Here is a 10,245-nt window from a genome sequence, read left to right on the forward strand (position 1 = left end):
CATATACGAGTTATTGATGTAAGTCCTATATGCTTATGCATTGAGGTTTTGGATTCAAGAACCGAAATTCATTTTTTTGAATAAATGAATTTGAATATTGGGGGTTTTCAAGTTGGTTTAAAAACCTTTGTTTTGGTGTTATTTGAAACACATAATTCTTGAGGATTTTTGAAGATTTGGAATTGAGTTCTTTGTTGTGAACTCTAGATGATGATGATCATCTTATGATAAAAATTGATTTTGAACTCTTCTTTTGTCAAATCATGTGATTTGTAGAATTCATTCTTTTGAAAGAACATAGGTTCCAAATTGTTAGAAAACATGTTGTTTTTCAAATGCACTTTGGCCAAAAGATTATGAATGCATTGCTTGTGTTTTCTTTTGAAGTTAAGTGAAGTTTACAAATTCTCATTGCAATATGACTTGGTCACTTTTTGCAACTTAAATTTGAATCACTTAATTTCTTGAGAATGTGCATGTGGTGCCATTGATTTTGAGTGAAAGTGAATGCATGAAACGAGAATGGAAACTATATGGAACATTCATTCTTCTCTCTCTCATAATCCATCAAGATTCATTCATATGAAACATACATTCTTCACTCCCTCATAATCTCTCAAAGTCCGTATTGCACGTCATACAATCTATACATGAAGATTGATTAAAATGTAGGACTTTCTCTATATGTGCTCATTATATGATTAAGCACATGAATTAGAGATGTAGTCCATAAGCTTGAGGCATGACATAAAATTATCAAAATGATGAAAATATATAAATGATGTCAAGTTCAATCTTTGAAACGGATGGGAGACATGGATGACGTCCACTTTTGTCTCAAAATAGCTAAAAATCAGACCTTGTGTTGATTTAAATAGCTGAAACTTGGTGGACATTGATTCCAATAAGGACTTGTTTCTTAGATAGAAACAATGAGTTTTTCAAATCTATTCAAATTCCAGATTTCGTAGTAATGAAATCATCAACTCCTTTGGATGATTCTAGGATGGTTGGTATTTCAAATACGTAAATTTTGATATTCTTGAACCAATTCCTATGAAACATGGTCTGATTTCAACAACATACATACATCTTACGTATGGGTTTGCTGAAATTAAGTAAAAATAAAATGAAAATAATTTATAATCTTGCACTAGAAAAATCAATAAAAATGCCCATTTCCTTAAAAGACCGGTTTGGAAACATGTTCCAACCTGATTTTAAGGGAGGAATGTAATTTGTGACAAGAAATTGGATACATATATGTACATATATAACAATGTATACATATACGTACTTTACTTTTCAAAATGAAATTTTATCAAGGGACCGCATGACTCATGAATCATGATGATTCATGGCTGGGTTCTTTTATGTAGGAAGATTGAGAACTTGTTTCAAATCTTTCCTACTACCCTTGATTAATTAAATTGAAAGACATGAATCGAAATGACTGTGAATAAGAAAGAAAATAAAACAATACTCAAGCTTATTCGTCCATCATTTCGCCATGCAAGGGTGGATCACATTCATAAAAACGTATCCATCCCTTATAGGCATTTTCTTCATACGTGATGTAGCAAAATCACTCTCTCACCGTGGGATTCTCTCATGGTAGGGAGTTCAAAATGGTATTAAGTTGGTTCCTTTGAAAGGGACGTGGCCTTGGGGCCCATTTCGAAATTTGATACTTAGGTTCATATTTAAGAAAACCGACATATGCATGCATTATGCATTAACATGTACATTGAAGCGTAGGTTTCCCTTAGCTGGACATCATTCCCAGCCGTAAGCAAATGAAAATAAACCCTCCCACGAATTGTTGGAATTAAAATAAATCACAATAAGCTAAAGTAGAAGAGAAGTGAGTTAAGATCACCTACCTTGCGGTCGGTCTTGATGTTTGTCCTTCGTCTTCACTTGTTTTCTAACCCAAGCAATCCTAAGCAAGAATCCAACCGTGGATTCAAGCTTAGCAAAGCTAGAATAAGAAATAGCTTGCTTGCTGGAATTTGGAGTGGTAAAGAGGGCTTCTCACCACGAAAATCCTAAGTAAGGGTTCACTTAAGCATCCTAACTTAGCAAAATCAATGGGGAGAATAGAAGAAAGTGAAGAAGAGAATGGGAGAAAAAGGGGAAGGGGGCTTGGACGAACCTCTTCTCTCTTCCTTGGCTTCTCCCTCCTAGCTCTTTGGCTGCAGCAATTTGATAGAATGCTTCAAAATTTCGTCCTCCCCCTTGGTGGCCAAGGGGAGGTTTATATAGAGGAGGAGGTGGGTTCAACCACCTTCTTAACTCACCTTGGGAACTTACATAAGACCTTGGGGACTTGTAAAATGAGTTAAATAGACTTTAAAGGCTCTAATTGACCATTTCTCAGCCCATTTCCACGAGCTAGGTGGGCTGGGCTAGGTTTGGTCAACTTGGGTTCAGACCTAGGTGACCATTTTGACCAAAATTTTGGACGAAAATGCCCTTGCACAGGGTTTTGCCCTTATTTTGTACTATTTATTTATTTTTTGTTTGAAATCGAGCTTATAAGGTAAAACCTAGTTACTAAGCTCCAAATGCCATTGAATTATGATAATTAAATTTAAATTTTAATAAAATTTAAAAATTTTATCAAATTTGGTTCGAAAAGGGTATTTTCGTCCAAAACTTGATTGAAAATGGATTTCAACTGAATCAAACTTTCACTTGAGAAATTCAATTTAAATTTGGTACTTGATTCAAGCATTTGACAAATTCAAATGTTTATTTGCCTTTAATAAACCATTTTAGGCTTTTTAATCTTAAGTTGACCGCAGAAGGGCAAAATTGTCCAAATTGATCAATTTCGACCAATTGACCAAAGTCAAAGCTCATTTGCAAGTAGTTTGACTTTATTTGAGGTAATTTGATAAATTTGGGTCAAGAAAGCTCTTAATTGAGCTAAATTGTACTTTGACTGAGTTTAGTCAAAGTGGGTTTGGTTCGGTCAAGGTCTATTTTCGTCCATTAATTGGATCATGAGACAGACTTACGTTTTGACTGTGTTGAGCCCATGGTGACCGAACCTAGCTGGAATTGGCACCACATTTGAGTGCACCCGGGTCAAACCTACTTGGATTAAGTAGGTTAGGTGAGTTTGACCAGTCTAGTAATTGCTTCCTTGGAAATGATTTTTTTCTTTAAGGAGGACCTGGTTAAAGAAGAGAGAGAGACATAAATGTCTCTCTTTTCCTAGGTTTCTCCTTTATTTCTTCTTGAAAATGACTTTTCTTCAATTAATTTGAGAGAAAATATTTATTTATTTATTTTTTTTTTGACATGGAGGGGGGCATGGCCCCTGGGGGGGGCTCTTGGCCACACGGGCTAGGTGGGGCCCACACGTGGGTCCCACGTAGCATTTTAGACTGAATTAGATCCAATTCTTGGATCTAAGTCAAAATTTGCATTTTGCAATTGGATTTGGATTTCAAATGACATTTGCAATTGAATTTGGACTCGTAATCCTGCATTGGGATTCGTGTATCGGGTTAAATTCACGATTTGAATCTAATTGTTCTTTAGATTCGAAATTGGCTTTGAAATTGCAAATTTTCACAATTCTTTTGTGAAATTTTCACATTGCTTCAATTTTGATGTGGAAAAATTTGGGGTGTTAACTGATGCCCCTCTTTGTTGTTAAGCAAATTGAATAATTTGCTTAATAGCAAAGATTCACGCACCAAATTTTTGGAAATCGTTTGGAAAATCCATTTTTCAAATGATGTTGAACCATCCTCGCTCGAGGGGAAATGCTAGGCATAGACCTGAAATAAGAAGATCTTTCTCCATCTCATTGGAGACTTTGTAGAGGAATTAATGTTGGTTGAAAAATTTTGTAATTGTGAAAGTTTTTGCATTTGATGCTTTGAGAAATTTGCCCTCAATGCCTTCTAAACCATTGGCAAGTGCTTTTTCTCTTCTTTTACTTAGTTTTTCACATACTCTCTTTTGCTTTTGAATTTTGATTTTCTTTTTGAGCCACCCTTCACTCTTGGGAGAAATTCCTCACCACCCCAAAAGCTACTACGGAGTTCCACCGCTTTGGCGGTTTTGTGTAGTTTGCTTTGTGTAATATCAAGTCTATCGGGCTTTCTTCTGAACCCTTGTAACAAGCTTTGGGCCGGTAACTCCTAGACCAGTTGATCTCAGGGTACCAAATGTAAAACACTCCCCGGGCTTACTTGCTCGAATTCAGAAGGCTTTAGGAGACTTAATATAAGCAAAATGTTCATGGATTGCTTTTTAGCTTCACGGCGTAAGCATAGGTCATATGCCCACCCGCGTCTGCTGAGCTTTGAACCAGAGGAACAACTACACTCACCCCGAGCTCATTGCTCAACTCATTTCGCTTGATAGCTTTTTCTAGCATCTTGCCAAGGTCTTTTAGGTGACAAGACTTTTTCTTATGGCATCTCATGCTAGACCTTTACAAATGCCGATTGTCGGGACTAACATTAATTACTATACATAAGTCCCTCAATGTCTGTGAAATTTCTTGCCTATTTCAAGACGATGCCCTTGCAATTGCCCTCAAGACATGGGTTGAGTTTGAAAATTTTGATGCATTTTTGAAACTTTTCCCTAAGGGATACCATGCCCCATAGTTGGTTTGAAAATTGTTACAACGTGCTTATCAAAGCACAACTATTTTGAATTTTTTTTTTTTTTTTTTTTTGAATTGCAAATTCAAGTATAGAATTTTTGAGATGCAAAGCATTAATTGGATCGGGGATTTCAACCCCATCGGCATCAATCAGTCGATAAGAATTGTGAGGTAGAACCTCTTTGACAACATATGGTCCTTCCCAGTTCGGCACCCATTTTCCTTTGGGTCTACTCCTGAGTGGAACTATGGATCTTAAAACAAGATCATTTACCTGAAATTTTCTTTCAATGACTGATTTGGCATAATGTCGGGCGACTCTCTTACGATAGACTTCGGCATGCTCTGCCGCTTGTAGTCTTTTCTCGTCTAAGAGGTCTAATTGAGCAAGTCTCTTTTTTTGATATTTGTTAATTGGGAGTTCAATGAGAGCAGCAAATTTCATTGCTGGTTTTTGGACATGTAATGGAAGGACAATTTCCGTTCCATATACTAATTCTGCTGGTGTAGCATTGGTGGGTGTCTGAATTGTGGTTCGATACGCCCAAAGTGCATTGTGCATTTTCTCGTGCCAATCTCGGCCTGTTTCAACTGTCCTTTCTAAGACACGAATCAAAATCTTGTTGGTTGCTTCTGCCTGACCATTACCTTGAGGGTAATATGGGGCAGAAAAGTGATGTTGTATTTTGTGTTTATGACAAAGATTGCGCATTTTCTGATTTTTGAAATGGGTACCGTTATCAGAAACGATATCATGCGGCATGCCAAATCTACACAAAAGATTTTTATGAATGAAGGACACTACGTGTTGTCCTTCGACTGTTTTTAAAGTGATCGCTTCCACCCATTTGGTAAAGTAATCTGTAGCTGCAAGAAAATACCTGTGTCCATTTGAGGCAGGTGGATTGATTGGACCGACTACATCGAAGGCCCACATGGAGAATGGCCATGGTGAGCTGACCGAATGAAGGTACGCGGCTGGAGCATGAATTGATGGTGCATGCAACTGACATTTGATGCATTTCTTGACAAATTGGTGACAGTCTCTTTGCATTGTGGGCCAATAGTACCCTGCTCTGACTATCTGCTTGACGAGGGTCTGATACCCTACATGTCCCCCACAAATTCCTTCATGGGCTTCTTGAATGACTTCTAGTGCCTCATTTGCATCGAGACATCTAGCATATTCTGTGCTGAATCCTCTTCTGTATAGGATGTCGGCTAGAATGAAATATCTTGAAGACATGTGTCTCAAAACTCTTTGCTCTTTTCGAGACATTTCTGGTGGAAGTGTTCCAGTTTGGAGAAAATCCTTGATGTTCTGATACCATGGTGTTTCTCTACTTTCTGCTTGCAACACCTGTTCTGGTATGACAATAGATGGTTGTTCGAGTCTTCCAACTTCAAAAGATCTGATAGATTCTCCAGGTTTGAAGGCAATGGTAGAGCCTAAACTGGCTAAACCGTCTGCTATTGGGTTAAATTCTCTTTTGACATGTAAGAGTTGACATTCCTCGAACTGTCTTAAGAGGGAAGCTGCTAACTCTTGATATGGGATCAATTTTTGATCTTTGACTTGCCAATCTCCATTGACCTGACTGACAGCTAAGAGAGAATCTCCAAAAATGCGAACTCTCTGCACTTTAAATTTGAGCAACATTTTGAGTCCTTGGATTAGGGCCTCGTACTCTGCCATATTATGCGTGCAGGAAAAATTCAATTTGAGAGAGTAAGGAATCATTTCCCTTTCTGGTGTAATGAAAAGTATCCCAATACCTGCCCCAACTGTGCTCTTAGATCCATCAAAGTACATCTCCCAAATCGGCTCTGGTTCATTTGTCAGGATTTGCTCATCTGGAAAATCATCATTTGTTCTAATTTCTTCATATAGAGGAAAATCTGCCAATTGGTCTGCAATGGCTTGCCCCTTGATTGATTTTTGTGACACATATTCCAAATCATATTGCATCAGCAAAACCTGCCACTTTGCTATCCTTCCATTCAGAAATGGCTGTTCGAGGATATATTTGAGTGGATTAAGTTTGGATAAAATTTTAACTTCACAAGCCAATAGATAATGCCTTAATTTTTGACACATCCACACCAAGGCTAAGCAAGTTTTTTCCAAGTGCGAGTAGTTCTTTTCATACTGCACAAATGTCTTACTGATGTAATAAATGGCATGTTCTATTCGGCATCCTTCTTCATATTGAGCCAGAAATCCACCACAGGCTGAATCGTTAACTGTGATGTAAAGGAGTAGAGGTTCTCCTAAAATTGGAGGTTTTAAAATTGGTGGGCAAAGAAGATACTTCTTGATCTTTTCGAATGAGGCTTGACATTCATGCCCCCATTCAAATTTGACTCCTTTCCGTAGTAAATGGTTGAAGGGTTCGCATCTCATGGCGAGATTAGATATAAACCTTCTGATTGATTGAATTCTGCCTTGCAAGCTGCGTAGCTCCTTAAGATTTGTTGGGGGTGACATTTCGATGATCGCCTTTGCTTTGGAAGGATCCATCTCGATTCCCTTTTGGCTGACCATAAATCCCAAAAGCTTACCGGATTCCACACCAAATACACATTTTTGTGGATTCAATCTAAGTTTGTATTGTAAGAGTCTATCAAAAACTTGAGAGAGAATGTTGATGTGATTCTCCCTTGTTTTTGACTTAATTAGTAGATCATCTACATATGCATCCATGATTTGATGCATTTGGTCATGAAAAATAGCTGCCATAGCTCTTTGATATGTTGCCCCAGCGTTCTTCAAACCAAATGGCATTACTGTATAGCAGAAGGTACCCCATGGGGTTGTAAATGATGTTTTGGCTTGATATTGAGCTGCCAACTTAATTTGGTTATAACCAGAATATCCATCCATAAAGGAGAACATAGCGTGACCTGCGGTACTGTCTACCAACAAGTCAATGTTTGGAAGTGGGTAGTCATCCTTTGGTGTAGCCTTATTCAAATCTCTGAAATCAATGCAGAGCCGAATTTTGCCATTTTTCTTTGGGACTACCACAATGTTTGCTAACCATTCAGGATAGTCGATTGTTCGGATGAAACCTGCCTTTAGTAGGTCTTTCAGGCCTTCCTTAACTTGCCCCTCAAGACGAGGGTCTAGTTTCCTCAACTTTTGTTTGATTGGCTTGCATTCTGGTTTCAATGGTAGTCGATGCTCGACTAATTTTGTATCAAGTCCTGGCATGTCCTCATAAGTCCACGCAAAGGCTTCTTGATGCTTTTTGAGGAAGTCTATCAGCTCTTTTCTTTCTTCCGCTGAGAGACTTGTTCCAATTTGCAAAATCTTTGGACTCTCTTCCGTGCCAATGTTAATTTCCTCAATCGGATCATTAATCAGAGGTGACGGTTGATCTTGCTTTCTCATTTGGATGAACTCTGGACATTCGGCCTCAGTGAGCTCTGGATTTATCTCCTTAAAAGCTTTTGATGTTTGATCCTCAAATGCCATCCTAAAGATTGTAAAGAAGTTAGATGAAATTTGAGACATTGTATATGGAAGTAATTTGCATTTGTCATTGTATTTTTGAAGGTATTACAAAATGAAGACACTTGGTCTATTTGAGTACAATGACGACAAAATGACAAAATGATGGCGGATTTGTTGATTCAAATTGATGGTGAACATCCGCCTATGGTATTGCTCTTGACGAAAGGTACTGGCTTGAATTCTTCCTCAACATCCACTTTTTCATAGCTTTGGTACCCCAAGGCTTGAGTGCCTTGTTGTCCTGTCAAGGTAACTGGTTCCAAGATTCCATTTTCATGTTTGCCAAGGCCAGTAAATGGATGGTAGCCATGGCGTATGAGTAAATCCAATCCTTTCTCATTCTGGCAGAATTTCTTGAACAACGGATGACTTTTGTAACTTGTTTCAGGTTTGGTACCATTTTTCACCCATACCTGTTTCTTTGGTTTCTGAATGGCCAATCTGCTAAGACTTTGAGATATTTCTTCCTCTTTGCAGACTCGAATACTGGGTACCTCAATTGTATATGTTGTTACCAGAATCATTGGGTGTACAAGCCGACTTTCCCTATCCTCTGCATAGATGGTTATAGAATTCCCGTTGTGAGTCCATTTGACACACTGATGTAGAGTGGAGGGAACTGCATTGGTAGCATGGATCCATGGCCTGCCAAGCAACAAGTTGAAGGAGGGTTCTATATCCACCACATGAAATAAAACCCGATGATACGTCTCAGAAATATTCAAATCCAGACATATGCATCCTAGGCATGGTTGTCCTGTCCCGTCATATCCATGGATGAAAATTTTGGATGGAGTATAGTCGGGTTGTCTTATGCCCAACTCACGAGCTGTTTGTTGTGGACAGATGTTCAGGCTTGCTCCACCATCAATTAAAACGTGGGAGACTCTGGTGCCCCTTGTCTCTATCACTATGTGCAAGGCGTCATTGTGCGATGCACCTCCAGTTGGTAGATCTTTATCAGAGAATATGATCGGACTATTTTCACATAATTCAAAAGCCCATTCATTCCCCCTGTTAGGGCTAAACCCTCCCTTCTTGACTTCAGGTAAGGGGTCCAATTCATTGAAAATGGATTCTAATGGTTCAGGGTCGCACACTTGTGACTTCTGATCAATCTCTGTCAGATGGTCTTGTTTAACCAGTCCGGTTTGTGCATTGATGGATCCTTTATCATGTTTGAAAAGCAATCCAAAGAAATCCAGGGACGCTGTATCCCTTTTGTTTGTCACCATAATTTGACGACCTGTTGAAAATCTGACCATCGAAACTATTCCTTTGCCATGTTTAGGAAAAGGATTCTTGAGAATGTCCGGCTGTTCACTGACCTCTTTGATTATTTCTTTGTCAACTGCATCTTGCACAATATTTTTAAGTACAAGGCAGTCTTCTGTATCATGTCCTGGAGCGTGATGAAATTTACAGAATTGCTCTTTGTTTTTCCCCATCATTGGTGGGGGGTTGGAGACTTTTGGGAGAAACAGAGTACCTCTTTCGATTAGCATATGCATGACCTCTTCATAACTTTGTTGTAATGGGGTAAATTTTCTATCGTACCCCCATCCAGGATGTTTGTTTTTGGTGCCACTACTACTGCCACTAGCTCTGTCCATTACCCCTTTATTCTTGGGATATTCGGACTTTTCTTTCTTGAAGGCTGCAGCGTTGGCCACGATGTTGGCTGGAGCATTCTGACTTCTGCTATTCTTTTTTGTATCTTCCCTTACTTTTACCGGGATGACAGCATCAAAAGCTCCATTCTCAATTCCTGCTTCAATGCATTCTGCCCTCTCAGTGAGATCGATGAAAGACTTGATTGGAGCATTGGAAATGAGGCTCCTTAATGGTTGTGTCAAATTGTTTACGATCAATCCCAGTGCATGGGATTGGGAGATTGGGTCTCTCATCTTGTTGCAAGAAGACCTCAACCTCTGAATAAAATCTCTCACCTTTTCACCTGGCCTCTGTTTTAGATAGCATAATGTGGTGATCGTTGGTGCAGTTTCAACGTTTTGAATGAACCTTTCGATGAAAAGGTTGATTAACATGTCAAAATTTTTCAATTCCACTGGGTTGATGTGTTCCCGATACCATT

Source organism: Nymphaea colorata, chromosome 14 (genome assembly GCF_008831285.2).
Source record: "Nymphaea colorata isolate Beijing-Zhang1983 chromosome 14, ASM883128v2, whole genome shotgun sequence".
In the NCBI taxonomy this organism is placed as follows: Eukaryota; Viridiplantae; Streptophyta; class Magnoliopsida; order Nymphaeales; family Nymphaeaceae; genus Nymphaea; species Nymphaea colorata.